The 23591-nt window shown below is 39.8% G+C and overlaps 1 pseudogene; it reads right to left on the reverse strand.

Annotated features, from left to right (window-relative positions):
* Nucleotides 1-20701: 20701 nt before the first annotated feature.
* Nucleotides 20702-23283, reverse strand: LOC140629409 (bromodomain-containing protein 3 pseudogene; annotated as a pseudogene).
* Nucleotides 23284-23591: the final 308 nt, after the last annotated feature.

Genomic DNA, 23591 nt, shown 5'->3' on the forward strand with positions numbered 1-23591 from the left:
AGAAATGGTGGTGTTGACCACCAGATGAATTATTTCTCATGGGACTGTTGAAAACCTGTGAAATTACTAGATCATTTAATTTTACACAAGTAGGCATTTGTATTGATTCCGTCAATTCCAGTTTATTTGGGGAGTAAAAACAAAACTGGTTCTTGAGATACTTTTCTCCAAAGAGACTGAATCAAGCTTATATTTAATCCTTTTAAAGCAAATAAGAAAATAATTTGAACATGTTTCTAAATGGAATCACATTACAAATCCCAATATATTACAGAATCAATACAGCTCATATTTTGGAATAATCATAATTTTTAAGTTCTAAAACATAATAGCTACATAATTTAAAAAGACAATAATTTAAATATTACATAATATTAATTTTGAACAGAAAACCCTTCACATTAATAAAGACAATTTTACTGCTATCATGTATCCTACCCATAAAACACCTTTTTGCTAAATATCAAGCAATAATCAAAATTATCGACTAATGTTATTTACCTATTTCCAAATTATTTTCCATGTCTGTTGTTTTGTCCAAAGAAATCAGCTACTAAGGGAGGATGTATATCTTTAAGTGATTCTGGGATTAAAGCTTCTATGAAATTATGTAACTTTGATTTTTAGTAAAAATATTTTATTTACATTAGGCAGAGACCTTCTTAGTGGGCAGGGTTTTTTTTTTTTTTGTAAAAAAGAACAAATTATGAAAGTAAAAAATCTCCAATGCAAATAAATCTTAGAGACTGAATCTGAAGCTTAACATGCTGAAATGCAAACTCTGATTCTTCCCCTCCAAATTTTTTTCAAGTTAACAGCTTTCTTCAACTGTGTCTATGGCAACTCTACAACACCAGTTACTCAGAGGCAAAACAAATCTTGTAAGGAGCTCTGTGTAATAGAGTCTGACTCTACTTCTTGATGTTAGACTTGATTGCTGACAGCTCTTCCTTTGTGTTCCACATCTGGAAACCTAATAAGATAGTCCAGGTGCTTCCCTTATTGGCAGGAGGTTCACACCAAGTATGCCCTTATCAATGCACAGAAATTCTCACCCCAGACCCATCTTCCAAATACCATAAAACTCTAAGTCAGTTTCTTTTCCTTGGTCTCTTAAAAAGGATTGAAAGTGTCTATTACTCACATAATGAGGCTTTCTGTGACATAAGGGTAGCTCCAAGGCATGTCTGAAAGTAGTTTTTTTTTTCTATTTGAGTGAAAGCGCACAAGCAGGAGAGTGGCAGAGAGAGGGGGAGAAGCAGACTCTCCTTCTGAGCAGGGAGCCAAACATGGGGCTTGATCCCAGGACCCTAGGATCATAACCTGAACTGAAGGCAGATGTTTAACTGACTGAGCCGTCCAGGTGCCACTGGTATTGTCAGTCTTAACATCCAAACCAAATTTTGAATAGAGGCCCACGTTCTAACTAAGTATTGGCCCCAGTAGTGTGTGTGTACAACTTTTTATCTCATAACTCATATACAATTTTTCACCATTACTATTTTGGTCTAAGTGACTATCATTTTGTGTGACTTTATTACAATGCTTTCCTTTCTGATCTCCTTTGACCCTTTATGGTCCATTAAACAAAAGATAGCCATGTGATATTTTAACATAATTAAATGTCACTCCTCTATCCCAACCTCTATTTAAATACTATTTCACTTTAAAATGAGCCAGGTCCCCTTGAGAAAATGGTCTGTTTAGAACTAAAAACAAAAAAATTCAAAATGAGCCTAGATTTGTTTCTATACCAGAAAATAAGAAAGTGCTCAAAAAATTATAGCATTAGGATGAAAGGTTTAAGGAGCCAGCTTTTTTTTTTAAATCAATTTTTTTAAATTTTTATTTATTTATGATAGTCAGAGAGAGAGAGAGAGAGAGGCAGAGACACAGGCAGAGGGAGAAGCAGGCTCCATGCACCGGGAGCCCGACGTGGGATTCGATCCCGGGTCTCCAGGATCGCGCCCTGGGCCAAAGGCAGGCGCCAAACCGCTGCGCCACCCAGGGATCCCAGGAGCCAGCTTTTAGAGAAACTTACTGGTCAAATCAGAGACAATTAGAATATCAAGATTAAGTAATTTGTGCCCAATTTAAACACAGTAAGAAACAGTAAAAAAAAAAAGTATGAAATTATTCTTCAGCAACAAACAACTAGAAACTTGGGCAAAATACATAAAACAAGTGTTTTCAGATATTGAACATAAGGAAACACAGGACTGTGTGAAAAAAGGCACACCCTATGATCACCCCTAGATTTCTGCATGGAGGCACTTATGAACTATAACTCCTAAAGGTCAGCCTACCAGAAAATGGGCTTACACATAGGAGTAGACAGAGTTTGGAACATCTAGAATTTTCAATACTGGGTGGTGGAGGAAAGGGAGCTAGACAGAGAAGAAGATCAAGAGATATGCTTAAGTCTTGGAATCTAGCTTTTATATTTGTAGGTAAAATCCCAAAGGATAGATAGAAAACAAACTTCTAAGACAGCAATAACTAGGAGCTATAAACTGAAAAACTGCCAGAATCCACAGAGGGCCATATATATGTGAATTTCTACCAGCCAGAGTGGAGAGAGAGTGATTGGTGAATACACAGGGTATTCAGTAGGAACTCCAGAAAGGTACACTTTAGTATGGGGCAAAGTAACTCTAGAAGGAAATAGACTCTACTATAATCTTACGAACAAATCTGGCCAACCACCAGTTTAAGTAAATAATGTTTTATTGGGACCTAGCCGTATCCACTTGTTTACACATCATCTATGGTTACTTTCACACTAAAATGGCTGTTAAGTGGTTGCAATCAAGACCAATGAACTATTGGGACTTCATCAAGATAAGAAGCTTTTGCACAGCAAAGGATACAGTCAACAAAACTAAAAGACAACCTACAGAATGGGAGAAGATATTTGCGAATGACTATCAGATAAAGGGCTAGTTTCCAAGATCTATAAAGAACTTACTCAACTCAACAGCAAAGAAACAATCCAATCATGAAATGGGCAAAAGACATGAACAGAAATCTCACAGAGGAAGACTTAGACATGGCCAACATGCACATGAGAAAATGCTCGGCATCACTTGCCATCAGGAAAATACAAATCAAAACCACAATGAGATACCACCTCACGCCAGTGAGAATGGGGAAAATTAACAAGACAGGAAACCACAAATGTTGGAGAGGATGCGGAGGAAAGGGAACACTCTTGCACTGTTGGTGGGAATGTGAACTGGTGCAGCCACTCTGGAAAACTGTGTGGAGGTTCCTCAAAGAGTTAAAAATAGACATGCCCTACGACCCAGCAATTGCACTGCTGGGGATTTACCCCAAAGATACAGATGCAATGAAACGCCGGGACACCTGCACCCCGATGTTTCTAGCAGCAATGTCCACAATAGCCAAACTGTGGAAGGAGCCTCGGTGTCCATTGACAGATGAATGGATAAAGAAGATGTGGTTTATGTATACAATGGAATATTACTCAGCCATTAGAAATGACCAATACCCACCATTTGCTTCGATGTGGATGGAACTGGAGGGTATTATGCTGAGTGAAATAAGTCAATTGGAGAAGGACAAACATTATACTGTCTCATTCATTTGGGGGAATATAAATAATAGTGAAAGGGAATAGAAGGGAAGGGAGAAAAAATGGGTAGGAAATATCAGAAAGGTATATTAAAACTTTTTTAGATAAACCATTTACAAATATCTTCTCCCATTCAATAGATTGCACCTAATATAATAAGATACCAGGGAATAAGCTTAACCAAACAGTTGAAGGACCTGTCCCTCTCAAAACTATAAAACACTGGTGAAAGAAATTGAATACAACACAAATAAAGGGAAAAATATTCTTTGCCCATGGATTGGAAGAACAAATTTTGTTGAAATATCTATACTATCCACAACAATCTACAGATTTAATACAGTCCCTATGAAAATGCCAAGAGCATTTTTCATAGAAATAAAAAAAATTATAAAATATATATGGAACCACAAAAGACTCCAAATGGTCAAAGCAATTTTTAAAACAAAAGCTGAAAGTATCACAATTCTGGACTTCAAGTTCTATTACAAAGGTGTAGGAGTCAAAACCGTATGGTACTGGCACAAAAATAGACGCAATGACCAATGACCAATAGAAAACGCAGAAATAAACCTACAACTATGTGATCAATTAATCTTCAATAAAAGAGGCAAGAGTATCCAGTTGGAAAAAGACAGTCTCTTCAACAAAGGAAACTGGGAAAATTGGTCAGCGACATGTAAACAAATGAAACTGGACCACTTTCTTATACCATACATAAAAATAAACTCAAAATGAATTAAAGACATAAATGTGAAACCTGAAACCATAAAAATCCTAGAAACGAGCACAGGCTTTCTTACGTCTCTGACATAAGCCAAAACATTTTTCTAGATATGTCTTCTGAGACAAGGGAGATAAAAGGAAAAATAAAGTATTGGGACTATACGAAAATAAAAAGGTTTTGCACAGCAAAGGAAACAATCAACAAAACAAAAGGCAACCTACTATTGACCTTTTGACCATACATCGGAAAAAAGATCATCTGCTTCCTGCAGTGCGGTTGACCTTGGGTAACTGTGAAACCACAGAGAACAAAACCAGAGACAAGAGGGGAATACTGTCATATTTACTCTCTGAATGTAAAGTGCACACTACTCAAGTGAATATTTAATGAAGTCAGCCAGAATGGAGACCTTTATAAAACTAAAATGACTTGCAGTTGAAAGCAAACCAGATTAGCTTTAAAAACAGTAGCAAAAAAAGAAAACCTCTTTAACTTTTGGTTTTGCTGTGTTGGAGTGTAGAATTTGAAATAAATGCAAGATAGAACTCAAAAGGCAAGAACAAGGGTATAGTATAAAAATTCCTTTACTAATTTTTTTCGTATATATAAGAACGCTAGCTCTTACTCTAAACAATTGCCATTCAAGTAAAATTAATGGCAGAAGACTATATAATACTGAAGAATATTCTTTCAAACTATAGTGTACCAATAAATAAGTTGGTCATAAAACTATAGATCTCGCTTGGTTGTATGTTTACAAATCTTTGAAGGTCTCTTTTAAGTTTTTCCTTTCTGAAGGCAGTGCATCCGTTCTTTCTGCATTATACTTATATGACTCTAAAGTTATCCTACTGTCCCTTGAAAATTACTAAGGAAAAGGAGGGGATGGGGTTGGTGGACAATGTTTTGCAAAATTATTTAATTCCTGTTGAAGATCTTTAAGTCAGGCAAGAGGGAAGGTTATAGGAATATCAGATTTTATTGATCTACCGATACCTGAAATGAAACTCAAGTAGTTTTGAGTCAAGATAATATAGGGGCATGGTTATTTTTATGAAGTTTGGTGGAGCATACTATTGGAAAGACTCAGCAATCCATGCAGAATGTAGATCAGAGCGATGAGAAAAAGGGTGCCTGGGTAGTTCAGTTGTTTAGGCATCTGCCTTCGGCTTGGGTCGTGATCCCAGGGTCCTGGGATCGAGCCCCACATTGAGCCTGCTTCTCCTTCCTCCTCTCTCTCTGCCTTTCTCTATCTCTCTCTGTCATGACTAAATAAAATATTTTTAAAAAGAGACGAGAAAAATCAGGGACATTGTTGGGTTGTGATATGTTGGCAAGGTAGCTGTACTCTGACTCATCACAAACCTACATGAGCATCTATACTATACCAAGAGATTCAGTAAATAATAAAATGTGATGATTTTCCTCAAGAAGCTGAGTCCTTTGGGTAAGAAATAGTTTGTATATAGTAGGGTTGTACTGTAATTAGAATAGAGGTCTAAACAAGGTGTTGTTACAACTCTAAGGATTGGAGAATGTGTTCTTTAGAAGGTAGACAATTTTTTTTTTTAAAAGAAGAAGGTAGATAATTTCTCAGCAGGAATTTCTTAAATTTTTTTGTTTTTGTTACAAGAATTACCTATTGAAAGTTTTGACAGGGATTACCAGTTGTAAACCTGTCTCTGAATAGATAAAGACTATTACCAATCTACATGGTTTAAGAACTTTATCTAGGGATGCCTGGGTAGCTCAGCAGTTTAGAGCCTGCCTTCGGCATAGGGCATGATCCTGGAGTCCTGGGATCGAGTCCCCATCGGGCTTCCTGCATGGAGCCTGCTTCTCCTTCTGCCTGTGTCCCTGCCTCTCTCTCTGTATGTCTCTCATGAATAAATAAATAAATGAAATCTTATCAAAAAAAGAACTTTATCCATATAACTCCTATAATCATGAAAACCAATCTAAGGAGTCACTATTACTAGCCTCATTTTATAGACTTTCTTAACAGTTTGTGTCCATTCAGGAGACAGAAACCACACTAGAAATGTGAACAAGGAAAATGTAATAAAAAGAATAACTATGTAATTTTAAAGAGTAGTTATGTACAACGAGAAACAAAAGAACAATAGGAAGAGAGGAATGACAGATGTGAGGGGCAACTTACTACTTCTAGTTCTGAGACAGACAGTCCAAGGGAGGCATCATTTTGGATGAGAGCACCCCCCCCCACATCCAAAAAATGAGTTTTAGACTTTATTGGAGAGGGTGTGTTACTGGGACCCATTGGAAGGTAGAAAAATTTGCCGGGATATTGTGACCTAGATTTGGTTAGTAGCTGGTAGGGAAAGGGAGAATTTATTCATCAGGATGCCTGTAAAACTCACTGAAGGAGGACTGTAACTGGGTTGCTTTAAATTGTTAGCAGTCACAGGGCCAAAGCAAACAAGCCAAAATAAAAAAAAACAAAAACAAAACAACAACAACAAAAAAAAACAAAGAAAAGAAAAGGAAAGGAAAGGAAAACCAATAAGTGCACTGGAACCAAAAGGAGAAGCTTCCTACACGCTGTGTTTTGTGGTATCTGACTTGTGCTGTCTGCTAACAAAGCCAAACACTGTAGGAGCTTTTCAGAAGAGAAGTGTGTATCTGTGTATGCATACCACTACTTCTTTATTCATTAACTTACTGATGGACACTTAGGTTGTTTCCATGTCTTGGCTTTTATAAATACTGCTGCTGTGACAATGCGGGTGCAGGTATCTTTTTGCATTAGTGTTTTTGTTTCCTTCAGTATATTCTCAGAGGTGGAATTGCTAGATCCTAACTAGATCTTTTTTTTTTTTTTTTTTTTTTTTTTTTTTTTTTTTTAGGATTCTCCATGCTGTTTTCCATATTGGATGCATGAATTTACAATCCTATCAGCAAGGATTCCCTTTCCTCTACAGCCATGCCAATAATTGTTCTCTTTTGGTAGAACCCACTCTTTTTCTTTTTTTGCTTCATGTAGGCACCCTTTTTCTTTTTTAAAAAATTAAATTGAATTAGCCAACATGTAGTACATACTTAGCTGCAGATGCAGGGTTCGATAATTTATCAATTGCATAGTAGCAATTCTAACAGGTGTGAAGAGATATTGTAGCTTTAATTTGCATTTCCCTAATGACTAGTGATGTCGAATGTCTTTTTTTTAAGATTTTATTTTTTTATTCATAAGAGACACACAGAGGCAGAGACAGAAGCAGGCTCCCTGCAGGGAGCCTAATGTGGGACTGATTCCCAGGATCCTGGGATCATGCCCTGAGCCAAGGGCTGACCCTTAACCCCTGAACCACCCAGGCATCCCTGTTGAATGTCTTTTCCCATGTGCTTGTTGACCCTTTATATATCTTCTTAGGAGAAATGTCTATGCATGTTCTTTGCCATTTCTTAATGGACTTATTTGGTTTTTGCTATTGAATTTCATGAGTTATGTTTTGTATAGTGATCCCTTAGAAGATAAATGGTTTATAAATGCTTTTTTTTTTTTTTTTACCAGTTTGTAGGTAGTCTTTTCACTTTGTGGATAGTTTCTGTAGAGTGCAAAAGATTTTTAGTGTAGTCATACTACATTAGTTATTTTTGACTTTGTTGCTTTTGCATGAGATGTTGTAGCAAAAAAATGATCCCTAAGACCCATGTCAAGGAAATTTGGTCCTATGTTTTATTTTTGGAATTTCGTGTCTCACACTTAAGTCTTAATCCATTTTTGGTTAATATTTGTAAGTGGTGTAAGATATGGGTCCAATTTCATTCTTTTACATGTGAATATTTAGTTACCCCAGCATCATTTATTGAACAGATTGTCCTTTCTTCATACAGTATTCTTGTCTTCCCTGTCAAATATTTGTTGACTTTATGTGTTTGGGTCTATTTTTTGGGTTTCTATTCTTTCTATTGATCCCTTTTCCATTTTTGTGCCAGTACCATAATGTTTTGGTAACTAGAACTTTATAGTATGGCTGGAAATCAGGAAGACTGATGCCTCCTGCTTTGTTCTTTTTTCTCGGGATTTCTTTGCCTATTTGAGATCTCTTTTGGTTCCATATAAATTTTAGGAGCGGTTTCCTTCGGGGAAAAAAAGCCATTGGAATCTTGATAGGGATTTCATTGACTCTATGGATGGCTTTTGGTAGTATTGACATTTTAATAGTATTAAGTTTTTTAATCCACAGTTTGTGTCTTCCTGGATTGCTTTTATCAATGCCTTCTAGTTTTCAGGGTAGATATCTTTCACTTTCTCAGTTAAACTTATTCCTAAGTATGTTACTGTTTTTGATGCAATTGCAAAATGGGATAAGTTTCTTTTCAGAAAATCTGCTGTTGCTATGTAGAAATTCTTTTAAATTTTGTATGCTGATTTTGTGTCCTGTAACTTTATTGCATTTGTTGGTTGGTGTAACAGGCTTTTGGTTGAGGTTTTAGGATTTTCTTTATATAAAAACAAATCATCTTCAAACAGAGACCATACATTAAAAAAAAAAATTCTGATGGCATTTATTTAGTTAGCTAGTTACTGATTGCTCTAGCTAGGACTTTTATTTCTATATTGCATAGGAATGATGAGAGTGGGCACCTTATTTTGTTGCTGATCTTGGAAGAAAAGCTTTCAACTTTTCACCATTGAGTGTGATATCAGCTATGGGCTTGTCATATATGGCTTTTAGTATATTGAGGTATGTTACTTCCATACCTAATTTGTTAACTGTTTTTTCATAAATGTTGGATTTTGTCAAATGCTTTTTCTGTGTCTATTGAGATGATCATAGGATTCTTTTCTTTCATTCTATTAATGTGATGTATCACATTGATCGATTTCCATATTTTGAACCATCCTTTCAACCCAGGGATAAATCCCACTTGAATATGGTCAATTATCCTTTTAATGATTCTTTTGATAGGCCGCTGAATTTTTTTTAAAGATGTTACTTGAGAGAGTAAGAGAGAAAACACAAACCAAGTGAGGGGCAGAGGAGCCTGATGCAGGGCTCACTCTCAGAACCCTGAGATCATGACCTGAGCTGAAGGCAGATGCTTAACTGACTGAGCCACCCAGGCGCCCCATAGGCTACTGAATTTTTTGTTAGTACTTTGTTGAGAATTTTTGCATCTATAATCATTAGGATATTGGCCTGTAGTTTTCTTTTCTTTCTAGTAGCATTCTTTTCTGATTTTGTTATCAGGATAATGCTAGCCTCCTAAAATGAGTTTGAGAGTGTTCCTTCATTATTAATTTTATGGAGAATTTGATAAGTATTGGTTTTAAATCTTAATTTAAATGTTTGGTAAAATTCACAGTGAATCCACCGGGTGCTGGACTTTTCTTCTTTGGGACATTTTTTTTTTTTACTCAACATATATTTATTGAGCACTTTTTATATGCCAGGAATGAGCACTGATCAAAATGACAAAAAGTCTTTGCCCTAGGTGAGTTTATATTTAAGAAGTGGAGGGACGCCTGGATGGCTCAGCAGTTGAGCATCTGCCTTTGGCTCAGGGTGTGATCCTGGAGTCCTGGGATTGAGTCCCACATTGGGCTTCCTGCATGGAGCCTGCTTCTCTCTCTTCCTGTTTTTCTGCCTCTCTCTGTGTGTGTCTCTCATGAATAAATAAATAAAATCTTTAAAAAAATTTAAGAAGTGGAATGTAGGCTATTAAAGAAGTAAAATGTTTATAGTATGGAGAAAAACTAATCAGGTAATGATAATAGGGAGATACTCATGTGGGGAAGGAGGTTGCAGCTTTAAAAAATTATTTATTTTAAAAATTCCACTATAGTTAACATACAGTGTTATATTAGTTTCAAGCATACAATAAAGCGATTCAGGAACTCCATACATTACTTAGTGCTCATCATAATGAATGTACTCTTAATCCCCTTCACTCATTGCTCATATCTTCCCACCTACCTCCCCTCTGTCAACCACCAGTTTGTTTTCTATATTTAAAAGTCTGTTTTAGGGATCCCTGGGTGGCGCAGCAGTTGCGCCTGCCTTTGGCCCAGGGGGCGATCCTGGAGACTGGGGATCGAGTCCCACGTCGGGTTCCCGGTGCATGGAGCCTGCTTCTCCCTCTGCCTGTGTCTCTGCCTCTCTCTCTCTCTCTCTGTGACTATTATAAATAAATTTTTTTAAAAAGTCTGTTTTAGGTATGTCTTTTTTGTTTTGTTTCTTAAATTCCACATGTGAGTGAAATCATATGGGATTTATCTTTCTCTGACTTATTTCATTTAGCATTATACCCTCTAAGATCATTCCATGTTGTTGCAAATGGCAAGATTTCTTTTTTTCTTTATGGCTGGGTAATATTCTAGTGTGTGTGTGTGTGTGTGTGTGTGTCCACCACCTCTTCTTTTTTTAAGATTTTATTTATGAGAGAGAGAGAGAGAGAGAGAGAGAGAGAGAAGGGGGGGAGCAGAGACACAGCGACACAGGCAGAGGGAGAAGCAGGCCCCATGTAGGGAGCCCGATGTGGTACTCGGTCCCGGGACCCCAGGATCATGCCCTGGGCCAAAGGTGGCGCTAAACCGCTGAGCCACCTGGGAATCCCCACAACCTCTTCTTATCCTTTCACCTATTGATGGATGCTTGAACTGCTTCAATAATTTGGCTATTAAAAATAATATTTCAGCAAACATAGGGATGCATGTATCTTTCAAATTAGTGTTTTCATATTCTTTGGGTAAATACCCAGCAGTGGAATTACTGGATCATATAGAACTTCTATATTTAATTTTGTGAGGAAATCCCAAGTTGTTTACCACAATGGATGCACTTGAGTTTGCATTCCCACCATTATTGCACAAAAGTTCCTTTTTCTTCATATACTTGCCAACGTCTGTTTCCTGTGTTGTTAATTTTAGCCATTCTGACCCATGTGAGGTAATATCTCATTGCAGTTTTGATTTGCATTTCCCTGATGGTGAGTGATGTTGAGCATCTTTTCATGTGTCTGTGGGCCATCTGCATATCATCTTTGGAGAAATGTTTGTTCATGTCTTCTGCCCATTTTTAAATTGGATTGGTTTTTTTGGCATTCAGTGTAGAAGTTCTTTATATATTTTGGATATCCCTTATCAGATATGTCATTTGTAAATATCTTCTCTCATTCAGTAGGTTATCTTTTCTTGGTGGTTTCCTTTGCTATGCACAAGTTTTTATTTTGATGTAGTTGCAATAATTTATTTTTGTTCTTATTTCTCTTGCTTTAGAGACATATCTAGAAAAATGTTTCTGTGGCTGATATCAGATATGTTGTCTTCTGGGATTTTTATGGTTTCAAGTCTCCCAATTAGGTCCTTAATCCATTGTGAGTTTATTTTTGTGTATGGTGTAGGTCCAACTTCATTCATTTGCTTGTAGCTGTTGGATGTGAGGGCGATCTGGCTGCGACACCTGTCACCCCATTGATCACCAGGGTTGATTCGGCTGATCTGGCTGGCTAGGCGGGTGTCCCCTTCCTCTCTCACTGCTCCATGTGCGTCCCTCCCGAAGCTGCGTGCTCGGTGGAAGACGACGACCATCCCCAATAGAGGAGGACCGTTCTTCGGTCAAGGGTATACGAGTAGCTGCGCTCCCCTGCTAGAACCTCCAAACAAGCTCTCAATGTCCAGTTTTCCCAGAACCTTTTAGTTAAGAGACGTTTTCCCATTGCATATTCCTGCCTCCTTTGTTGTAGATTAATTAACCTAATAACTGCAGGCTTATTTCTGGGCCCTCTGTTCTGTTCTTGATCCATGTGCCTATTTTTGTGCCAGTACTATATGATTTTCATTACTACAGCTTTGCAATATAACTGGAAATCTGGGATTGTGCTACTTCTAGTTCTGTTTTTCTTTTTCAAGATTGCTTTGGCTCTTTGGGGTTTTTTGTGGGTCCATACAAATTTTAGGATTATGTAGGTCTGTGAAAAGTGCTGTTGGTAGATGGAGATTTTATTAAATCTGTAGATTGCTTTGCGTCCTGTGGTCATTTTAACAATGTTTATTCCCCCTTGGGGCATTTTTGATTACTTATTCAATCATCTAACTAGTAGATGGTCTAGTTGCATTTTCTAATTTTTCCTGATTCATTCTTGGTAAGTTGTACATTTCAGATAATTTTTTTCATTTATTCTATGTTGTGTAGTATATTGGTATATTGTTAAGATCTTTGTATTTCTGTAGTATCACTTGTAATGTGCTTTTTTACATTTATAATTTTATTGATTTGGGTCCTTTGCCTTTTCTTTGTTAGTGCACGTAAGGGTTTGCCTAAGGGTTTATTTATCTTTTCAAAGAACCAGCTCCCACTTTGGCTATTCCTTTCTATTGTTTTTCTATTCTCTATTTCATTTATGTTTACTTTCATTTTTATTTCTTCTAATTTTGGACTCAGTTCCACTTTTTCTGGTTCCTTAAGGCTTAGAGACTTAGGTTACTTATTTAGGATCTTTTTTTGCTTCTTAATGTAGATGTTTATTGCTGTGAACTTCCAATTAGAATTGCTTTTATTATAGCCCACAAGTTCTGGTATGTTGTACTTACATTTTTGTTTGTCTCAAAAAATAAAAAATAAAAAAACCTTTCCTATTTCTCCTTTAACTATCAATTGATCAAATGGTTTTAAGGAGAGTGTTATTTAATTTGCATATGGTCATGAGTTTTCCAGCTTTCCTGTTGGGATTGATTTTTAATTTCATGCACTGTAGTCAAAAAAGATATTTGGTGTAATTTCAGTCTTCCTGAGTTTGCTAAGACTTGTTTTGTGGCAAAGTTTATGGTCTGTTCTAAAAAGTATTCCCTGCCTGCTTGATAAAAATATCTGTTCTGCCATTGTTGAAGAGAATGTTCTATGTATGTGTTAGGTCTGTTTGGTCTGTAATGTTTTTTAGGTATACTGTTTCCTGATTGGTTTTCTGGATGATCTATCCATTGCATTACTGTTGATTTCTCCTCTGAGCTTTGTCAGTTTCTGCCTTATATATATTCAGGTATTCCAACGTTATGCACAAAATATTTACAATAGTTATTATCTTATTAAAGCATTGGTCATTTTCTCATTATATAATAACCTTCTTTATCTCATATCATTTTTATAATACATGTAATGTAAGTAAATTTAGTGCCAGTAATTTAGTGCCATTTGCTTGAAACGTCTTTTTTCATCCCTTTATTCTGTGTGTCTTTGAGGGTAAAGTGAGTCTTTTTTAGGCACCATAATGTTGGGTATGGTTTTTAATCCATTTAGCCATTTTGTGGCTTTTAATTGAAGAAATCTGTTTACAACTAAAGTAATTATTTATAGATAAGGATTTACTATTGCCATTTTGTTCATTATTCTCTGGTTATTTTGTACACCCATTATTTCTTATTTAAACCTGTTACTTTTTTAGGGTGTGTTTTGATATCTTTTGGTATCATTGTGCTTTGAGTCCCTATCTATGTTTTATGTAATTACTAAAGGATTTTCCTAGTAATTACAATGAGGCTTACATATAATATCTTAAACTTATAACATCTCATTTTAAACTGATACAACTTTGATAAAATTGATAACCTTTACACTTTTACTCCCTCTCCTCCTTTTTGGTTATCGCTTTTACATTGTGTAATAACAGATTAACATAGTTATTTTTAGTACATTTTTTAAAACTTCAGCTAGAGTTTTAAGTGAATTAACTATCCCTGTTACCATATTGCAGAATATATGACTGTATGTTTACCATTACCACTGAGATTTTTGCTATCTTTTTATGTTTTTGTGATAATTATTGTTCCTTTACTTAAAGAACTTCCATTAGCATCTTTTGTAAGGTAGATATAGTGATAAGGAACTCCTTTACTGGTTATTTGCTCAGGGAAGTCTTTATCCTTGCTTTGTTTCAAGGGACAGTTTAGCCAATATAGAATACTTGGTTGACAGTTATTTTCCTCCAATAGTTTGAGTATGTCATCCCATTCCTTGATTAAAATGTTTTGTTTTGATTTTTGACTAAAATGTTTTTGTGAGAAATGTGTTAATAATCTTTTGGGTGTTCCCTTGTGTGTAACTTTTTCCTGCACTGCTCTTAAAATTCTTTCTTTGTCTTTGACTTTTGGCAGTTTGACTATAATGTGTCTCAGTGTAGCCCTATTCAGGTTCATCCTATTTGAGGTCCTCTGGACCTGATGAATCTGGATGTTCATTTTTTCCCCTAGATTAGGGGACATTTCAGCCATTACTGGTCTTTCTCCCTTTCTTGTCTCCTTCAGGAAATTCCTATAATGCAAATGTCATTCCTTTTGATTGTGATTTATAATTCCCGTAGGATTTTTCACTCTGTCATTCTTTTTTCATTTTGCTCCTCTAGATTATTTTCCATGACTTCTCTTTCAAGTTACTGATTCCCTCTTCTGCATGGTTGAGTCTACTTTTGACATTTTCTGTTGAATTCTTCAGTTTACTTATTTTTCAAATCTAAGAATTATATTTGGATTTGTTTTTGATGGTTGCTCTTTCAAAGTTCTCATTTTTATTATTCATTATTTTCCTAATTTCATTTGCTTTTCTGTGTGTGTCTGTGTTTGTGTGTTTTGTAGTTCACTAACTTCCTAAAGGTGGTTCACTTTGAATTCTTTCTGACAGTTCCTAGATCTCCATTTATTAAGGTTTAGCTTTTGGATCTTTATGAGTTTATTTTGGTGGTGTCCTATTTACCTGATTTTTTTTTTTTTGTGATCTTTGATTCCTGATGTTGGAATCTGTGCATTTAAGTAATTGGGCTCCAATTCCATACTTGACAAGTTTGCTTTGGCAGAGACACTTCTTCACCATTCAGCTCAGTTTCAGTTTCTGGGCATTTGCTGGTAATTTCTTTGGGCAAATGGGGTCTGCTATTGTGGTCTTTTCTTGGATGGGGCCATGCTTCATACTTTAAGGTCAGGGATAGGAGATGTTCCAGTGACTGAGAGAGTTGTATAGGACTGCCAGCTTGGTTCCCTCCCTAAGAAAAGCTATAGGATGGGCTTTGCAGTTGCCTGGCTTCTCTACAATTGCTTGGATTCTCTCCTAATCTGGTTAGGCTTCATCGATGGTCTGGACTGGCTACTATATTCAGCAGTAGATAAGACTATGAATTAGTTTCCCTTCCCTAGCACGACAGCAGATAGAACCAGGGTCTGTATAGCTCATTGTTGGTGGACCCGAATCAGTGTAGTGTCTGCACTGAGTTGCTTGGTCAGGTGAGGCCACTGGTTTTGCTCTGCAGACTGGGGAAGCCACAGGCTATGCTCTTTGTTCAAATGCCACTGTAGGTAGGGCTGTTGGATGGGCTACAGAGCTTTCCTTGTGCTTTGGTTAGATTCTCTGGTTGGATAGACTGATGGCATTCAACAATGAGCAGGGTTATGAATTAGATTCCCTGTCTGGGTGCAGTGGGAGAAGCAGTTAAAGCTGCTATTGTTCTTTGTTTGTTGTTTCAACTCAGGCTGATCCATTCCCCAAGTTCCCTGACCAAACAGGGCCGCTGTGCAACTTCAATTCTACCAGCTTCTCAGCTTGACTGCTATTGGGTCACAAAGCTTTCAGGAGTTTTCTCCAGCCCTTCTTGTCAAATTGGACTAGAAGATACTCTCCACAGTCGAGGAAGGGAGCTGTGATTCAGTTCCCTTCCTGGGCTTAGGCAAACTTGGCTCTATGGTCAACAGTATTCATTTGATCAGAATAAATAAGATCTATATTCTGCTAATTCCCTGGTCAGAGTATATATCCATCTTGGTTCTGATAATGAGGAAAGCCGCTGGTTGGTATTATTACTTGGACACTGCAAGTATGAACTTGGTCGGCCAAGGTCGTATGCTAGTTGTTGCAAGCCTCTCTCCTATTCTTTGTCACAGTTAGAATCCCAGTGTTTGAACCTTATAGTTTTCCAGCAATCCCTGTGTAGGCATGAGATCAGAGTAGGGGTTCAAACAAAGCAGCCACAGTGCTGAGTTGGGGGGCTGGCTATTCCCCCCTGTGCTCTCTTTTCCCACTGGAAGAATTGGAGGCTCAGTTGAGACCTCAGGTTGGTGCTGAAATGGCCTGGATTTGGGGGAGGAAGTGCAGCCAGCGTGTGGCCCCTTCTCTTCCTATGCAGTTTGTCTTGGCCTCTGAGGTGTGGGGAGTACCTCACCATCATGTTCTAGGGTTCTTTCAATGTTGTCTTGCTCTTGAATAGTTGTTCATTTGTTTTGGGAGGGGAGTGAAGTCAGGAATATCCTATGTTGCCATCTTGGTGATGTGATTCTTCATGTTCTTTTTTTTAAATAAAAAGAATATCCTTTCCCTTTAGTAATTATTTATTTAATCACATTACATTTAATAAGATAGTTGAAAAGAGGATAGGAGACCATGATTTGGCTATGGACCCACGATCATAGTGAATTGAGTTAGAAAATTAGCAAATGAGCTCCAAATTTCTAGAGTATTTATTTTTATTTCTTTGTCTGATTTTTTGGCAGAGGTAATGTTATACTGTGGATCTGTTTTATTTATAGAAATTGTTTTTTTTACCCCATTTTTATGAATCTATGTGTTAAAAATTCTGACACTTGAGTTGAGGAAAAGACAAGGAGTTCAGGAGAATAAGAGTAGGGGTCTTTGTTTTGCAGCAAAGGGAGAGAAGCCCATGGATTTTAGGCTGAGAGTCTGGTGGTGGACTGACTGACATATCAGTTTCTCCACAGAGAACCTTAATTGCTTGACAAAACAGGCGTTTCCTATGAGGAGAAAAACACAATACCACCCTGAGGATTTCTATTCATAAACATAAATCCTCCTTAAAAGGAATACTGGCAATCTAGAATTTCAGATATTTAATATTTTTAATGAAATTTATCCTAATTTTCTCATTTTTGTAAGCATCTGTAACCCAACTCGATTTCTCTTTCTTTTAGATGAGACTATTACTTACCTCCAAAGAGTTATTAAATTTGCCATGGATTTAGGTTTTGGGTGCTTCTAAAATATCTCCAAACTTTTTAGGAAAGAGAATACCAAACATATGTTTTAACACAATTTTGGCATGAAAAAAGAATTTTTTTCAAAAATTGGGGATTTCAAAACTAGAGGTTATAGCAATTTGCAGATTATTGAGAATCTTGATTATTTAATTGAATGTTTCCTTATTTAAAATACTAAACTACAACTACTTTAATTCAACCTAAGTGTATTTTATGAAGCCTATCTTCCTGCCACCTTGCCCCCCACCCATTTTTTTCCCTTAAGGGTCACTGTGTTAAAAAAAACAGTCAAAGCAACAAAATAGAAATGTTCTAGTTTGTCTGTGCTTAAAGTGCATTTTGAAATTTGCTTTTAATCCTCTCATGGTCATGAAGATACTCTTCAGAATTTTCTATTTTTGTGAAAACATATTAGCTTTCTCAGACTAAAATACACTGAGCTTGATTTAGTCCCAGAAAATAACCCATATACTGGAAAATGAAGATTTCATACATCAAGTAGCACCAGTGGTGCATTTTCTCAAGTCTACGTTGTGTAAACAGGACATTTTTACATTATTTTGTTCTATTCTCCATGGTATAATGTAGATGAGAAAGCCAAAGTTTTCATAAACAACTCTGTACACAGTAAAGATATTTTAATATTCCCAAACAATATTTTTGATCACTGTAATTTATTTCTGCCTGCAAACTTTTGAGTCATGTGCTTTTTTTTTTGAGATCTAAACTATTTCTCATTTTCTACTTTATCTGTTCACAGGAAAACCACATAAGTCAATACTTAGCATTTGGATTCAGTAAAGGCTAAGCAAAGACAGGTGGAGCAATATAGGAAAAAGGAGTGATTTATTATTTTTATGATGTTCATTTTCTTTTTTTTAATTTTTTTTATTTATTTATGATAGTCACAGAGAGAGAGAAAGAGAGAGAGAGGGGGGGGGCAGAGACACAGGCAGATGGAGAAGCAGGCTCCATGCACCAGGAGCCCGACGTGGGATTCGATCCCGGGTCTCCAGGACCGCGCCCTGGGCCAAAGGCAGGCGCCAAACCGCTGCGCCACCCAGGGATCCCTGATATTCATTTTCAAGCTAAAAATACTAATTGTAACTTTTCCTCAAACTACTATATCTGCTAAATATAGGAATGTTGGTTGGCATTTCTGTAGCTGAGATCTAAAAGAGAGTCTTGAATGAGTTTGTGTGTTGGTGCTTCGGAAGCCAGTTCCAGTAGTAACTGTATTCATGTTTTCATTAATTCATTACCCTCTGGTAGTAATTGTTCTATTCTGCATTGAGATTTAGGAATTTCTTTCATCCCATGTATGCTTTGGGAGAAAGCCTGAATTGCCCACCCCTTATGTTTTTTTGCTGTGAATATATTGAGCATGTGGATTGTGTGTGTGTGTGTGTGTGTGTGTGTGTGTGTGTGTGTGTGTGCGTCTTGGTCTTCTATTTAGGGCTGTGCTTTTTCTGCATATATTGTGAAAAAAATGTTTCAAGAAAGTGTTTTTTTGTGTGTGAGATTTGGCATTTTTAAACTTCATTATAGATTTAAAGTCTTCCTAAAATAGAAGATGGGGAATGAAGCGACTATTTTCTTTTCCAGTTTATGCTCTTTTCTATAAACGTAACTGCAGAATAAACCTAAATTTGTTAATTATCGAGCATCTTATTTTTTATTAAGTGCATATTCATAAATAAGTCCTTGTAGAAAGAAGGGTATCTAGTTGTTTTCTTCTTAGTAAACTGGATTTTCATTGTCATCTTCATATTGTCCTCAAGTTATAATTTAGACACTGTTTGGCAGTGAACAAACACAGTCCCTCGACAGAAGTGATTGTAAAAGACTGGAATGAGAAGTTGTTGAGGTAAAAGTTTCATCGTTACTGTGACATAAAACCAAGAAATGGAGAAAAAGTCCATTCCTTCCCATTTATGGAGTCACTGATCACTGACTGGGGGAAAATATATATTTTTTGTAGACAAGTAAAATCTGGTAAATAACCCATGGTATTTTGAAGAATCTTTGCCGTAGATAATTATGTTGCTGGATTAGAGAAATTCAGGTCAGTAGAAATAAATAATAAAACATAAAGTATATACTATGGAGTCAAGACAAAAAAATAAAATATTTTTCTTATTTGAAAATTCTATTGAGAATAAGATCCGTATTTAATAAGAAAGTATTTTTCTATGATTATTCAAGATTAAATTTCAATGAGTTACATTATCAAGGATGTCTATGGAGAGAGTAGTTTTTTTTCCTGTGCCTTTTCTTTGAGCTCCTTTGGATTTTATTTTTCTGCAAGATCATTGTTCTTCACTCTAAAAGTTATAAATTAGAACTATAAGGGGCATTTTTTGTTTTTGTTTTTGCTTGTATGTCAGAACTTCTCAAGTCTTTTTCTTTTCTCCCGTAAGTATCGCTCTGGTCCATTTTGTTTCTATTTTCATACTAGCAGTGTGTATGAAAAGTATAAGAAGAGACAATGATCCTCCCCTAGTCAACACCAAGTTTCCTTAGCAGCCCATGTCTCCTTGCCTTGCAGAACTTTACCATGTAGATAGTGAAATTTACATTAGATTTTCGTAGAAAACTGCTGAACCTTACAAAAAAGTCTCCTTTAGTTTTGTTTTGTTTTGTTTTTTTTAATCTTTTTTTTTTTCAGTTGAGGTAAAAGTTTCAGTGTATGGAAAGCTGCCCGTGGCACACGCGCCCCCGTGTTCCCTCCCAGGAGCTCCCGAGGCCCCTCCCTCGGTGCCCACCCGCCTCTCCCCACCCCTGCAGAAGCCCGGACTGGAGCCCGCAGCACCTCCACAGTCCCCCCACCCTGCAGCAAGAGGTGACCCCAGCCGCGGGGCTGAGCTGGGGGGACAGAGACATCGCCTGTTTGCAAAGCTGACAGCCTTCGGTGCAGTACCATCTCAGAGAAACTTCCTTTCAAACAATGCTTTCTGGAGCTACAGACCAGCTTGGGCATAAGAAAGGGGCTTTGCAAGAAACTTCAGATCACATCTGACATGGTTTTCTACGGTCATCAGGTCAGCGTTTGAAGTTGCCGTCTCCAAGCAACTCAACTCAGTAAGGAAGGGAAGGCTTTATGCGGGTTCACACCTTCTCATAAAGCCTCACATACACACGAGAAAGATCTTAGACCTATTAAAGCCAAAACTGGAAGATTCCATAACACTGAGTTTATTTATCTTTTTTAATTTTTATTTATTTATGATAGTCACAGAGAGAGAGAGAGAGAGAGGCAGAGACACAGGCAGAGGGAGAAGCAGGCTCCATGCACCGGGAGCCCGACGTGGGACTCGATCCCGGGGCTCCAGGATCGCGCCCTGGGCCAGAGGCAGGCGCCAAACCGCTGCGCCACCCGGGGATCCCTGGATTCCGTAACACTGAGTTTTAAAGAAAACCTGCAGGCGCGGAACCAGAGCAGCAGATCAACCAGAGCAAGGGACACTGCAGAGTTCCGGCGGGTGCGACTTCTCTGGTTTTGTCCTGATGTGCGAGTCCAGCGCTCAGTCTGAGTCGCTGCAGTGGAGCTGGATCCGCCGAACTGCTGCTCCCGGACCGAGGAGCTGCTGCTGCTGAGCCGGGCGGCCCTCCCGAGGGCGCAGAGCCCGCTTTCTCCTCCTTGGCAGGCTTCTCGTTGTTGTTCAGCTGCCCACGGACGTCCTGCCGCGCGTCTCCGACTCCTTCCTTTCCTGAGCTAACTCCTCCTTGGACTTGGCCGCCTGCTTCTTCCCGCTCGTGGAGAAAGGCTCCCTTGGCTTTTCCTGTCAACAACACTTGACGCATCTCTCTAGCTCCCGCACAGTGGTGGGTTTCAGAGGCTCAAAGTCAATCTCTCTCTGCTCAGGCCTGGGTCCCTGAGCGAGGGCTCCGGGACTGGATGAAGTGGACCCCGCAGCCCCGTGTCCCCGGGCAGCCGGGTGGTCTAGGCTGAGCTGGCGCCCTCGGCCTAGCTCACGGGCAGGCCTTGCTCCTCCTCTCCGGGTCGTCGAGGCCGATGCCTGCTTGCCGCCCTGCTTCGGCTGCCTGCTGGCCTGGCCGCGCTGCCGGCCTTCTCGGCGGGAGCCCTCTTCGGTTGGGCCTGCTTGGCGGCGGGGCCCCCTTGGCCTTCTCGTCCTCAGACTTGGCCTTGTGCCTCTCCGTGTCCTCGTCTTCGTCCGCGTCCTCCTCCTTCTCCTCCTTTCCCTTCGGCTCCTTCTTCCTCTCTGGCTTGTTCCCGGGCCCGCGACAGGGCGGCGAGCTGCTCGTGCACAGCCTTCAGCTGCTCCTGCAGCTCCGCCAGCCGGGCCCGCTCCTGCTCCTCCTCCTCCTCCTCCTCCTCCTCTTCCTCCTCCTCCTCCTCCTCCTCTTCCTCCTCCTCCTCCTCCTCCTCCTCCTCCTCCTCCTCCTCCTCCGAGCTCTCCTCGCTGCTGCGGCTGCTCTCGGCGCCCCTGCTCAGCACGGGGGCTGCGGGCTCAGCCGGCATCTTAGCAAACCGCACCTCAAACACGGCCGCAGCTTCCTGGCCACGGCCACCACCTTGTGGCCTGGGGGTTGTACTGGTAACAGCTGGAGAACATGAACCGGGTGTCAGCAGCGAAGCCCTGCGCGTCTGGGCACTCGCGACTGTCCGTCTTCTTGACAGTGCTGAGGTCCATCGGGTGCTCGGTGACGTCGTGGTAGTCGTGCAGCTCCAGGGCCTCGGCGTCCACCGGCTGGAGAAGGGCCAGGCGCAGGCCGCACGCTTCTTGCACGGCCTTTCCTCGAGGACGCTGTCACAGTGCCGCGAGTGCTCGGCAGCTCGCCCTTCTGGCCCGCATGCTGAGGCACCTCGCCGTCCTCTAGACCCTTCCAGGGCGGTGCGATGGGGCGGCCCCCACTCTCTCGCCGAGCCCCCACCTCGGCCTGCTTGGGGTCTGACAGTGGCGGCGGCGATTCGCTCCGGCTCGCGGATGGAATGGGCGTCGTGGTGGCTGCTTTCCGCTTTGCACCCTTTTCCTTGACGACAGGCGCTGTGGGAGGGACCACAGGGATGGATGATGGGCGTCGAGGGAGGGGGTGGGGCGGCGGCGGGGGCGCAGGGACCGACGTGATGTTTGCGGTAATGGTTGGCAGAGGGGGGGCAGCAATGACAGGCGTCTGGAGACAGTGGGGGGACGCTCTGGAAGGGGGTTGCTGGGGAGACAGAGGACACGGCCACCACTTGCTGCCCACCTGCACTCCGGGTTCCTGCGCCGCGTTCCGGCCTTTGCCCTTCGGAGCAGGGGGTAATAATTCAACTTCGTCCTGGGGCACCTGGGCCACTCTCTGCAGAAAAATTTTCTCTAAGGCTTGGGCCGTTAGCACTGTGTCATCTGTGGGCTTGTTGTAAATGTAACAATTTGTAAACATGGTGTGGAAGTCCTGCACGCATTCGCTGGCGCTCCAGTAATAATTATTTTCTAGTCTCTTCTGAATAGTCCCCATATCCATTGGGTGTTTATGATTTTATGGTAATCGGGCAAGTTTAGCTTGATTGCATCCACGGGCTGGTAGAAGGGCCAGGCGAGCTGGTGATTCCAGGGCGTCTTTACCACCACGTTCTGCGCGTACTGCAGCTGCTTGGTCTTGCGGCCAGGCTTGGCGGGGTTGGAGACCTCCCGCGGGTTCCCCGGGATCCCCGCGGGCGCGACCGTCCTGGTGGTGGACATCCTCCGCGGCTCGCTCACTGGCCGTCACAGCAGCGGCTCAGGGAGGCCCTCGCTTCCACTGCGCTCCTTTTGGAGGCCTGACATCCCCTTTGTAGGCCCAGCCAGGCAGCACTTGGCCTCGGCGGCTCCGACGGCCGTCCCTCCGCTCCCTATATAGATTCTGGATAACAGTTCTTTATTAGATGGTTCTTTTGTAAATATTTTCTCCAACTCTGTGCTTTGTCTTCTTATTCTCTTGACATTGCTGTTTGCAGAACAGAAAATTTTAATGGAGTCCAGTGTATCAGTTATTTCTTTCATGGATTGTGCCCTGGTGTTGGATCAAAATCATAGCCATACCCAAGTTCACCTGCATTTTCTCCTACATTATCTTGCAGAGGTTTTATAATTTTGCATTTTATATTTAGAACTGTGATCTGAGTTTATATTTGTGAAGGATGTGAAGTCTGTGTCTGGACTCAGTATTTTTGCATGTGGTGTCCAGTTTTACATTATCATTTGTTGAAAATACTGTCCTTTTCTTTCACTGTGTTGTCTAGTCCTTTGTCAAGATCCATTGACTATATGAATCTCATTAACTTTTAAAAG

Source organism: Canis lupus (assembly GCF_048164855.1).
Source record: "Canis lupus baileyi chromosome 5 unlocalized genomic scaffold, mCanLup2.hap1 SUPER_5_unloc_3, whole genome shotgun sequence".
NCBI lineage: Eukaryota > Metazoa > Chordata > Mammalia > Carnivora > Canidae > Canis > Canis lupus.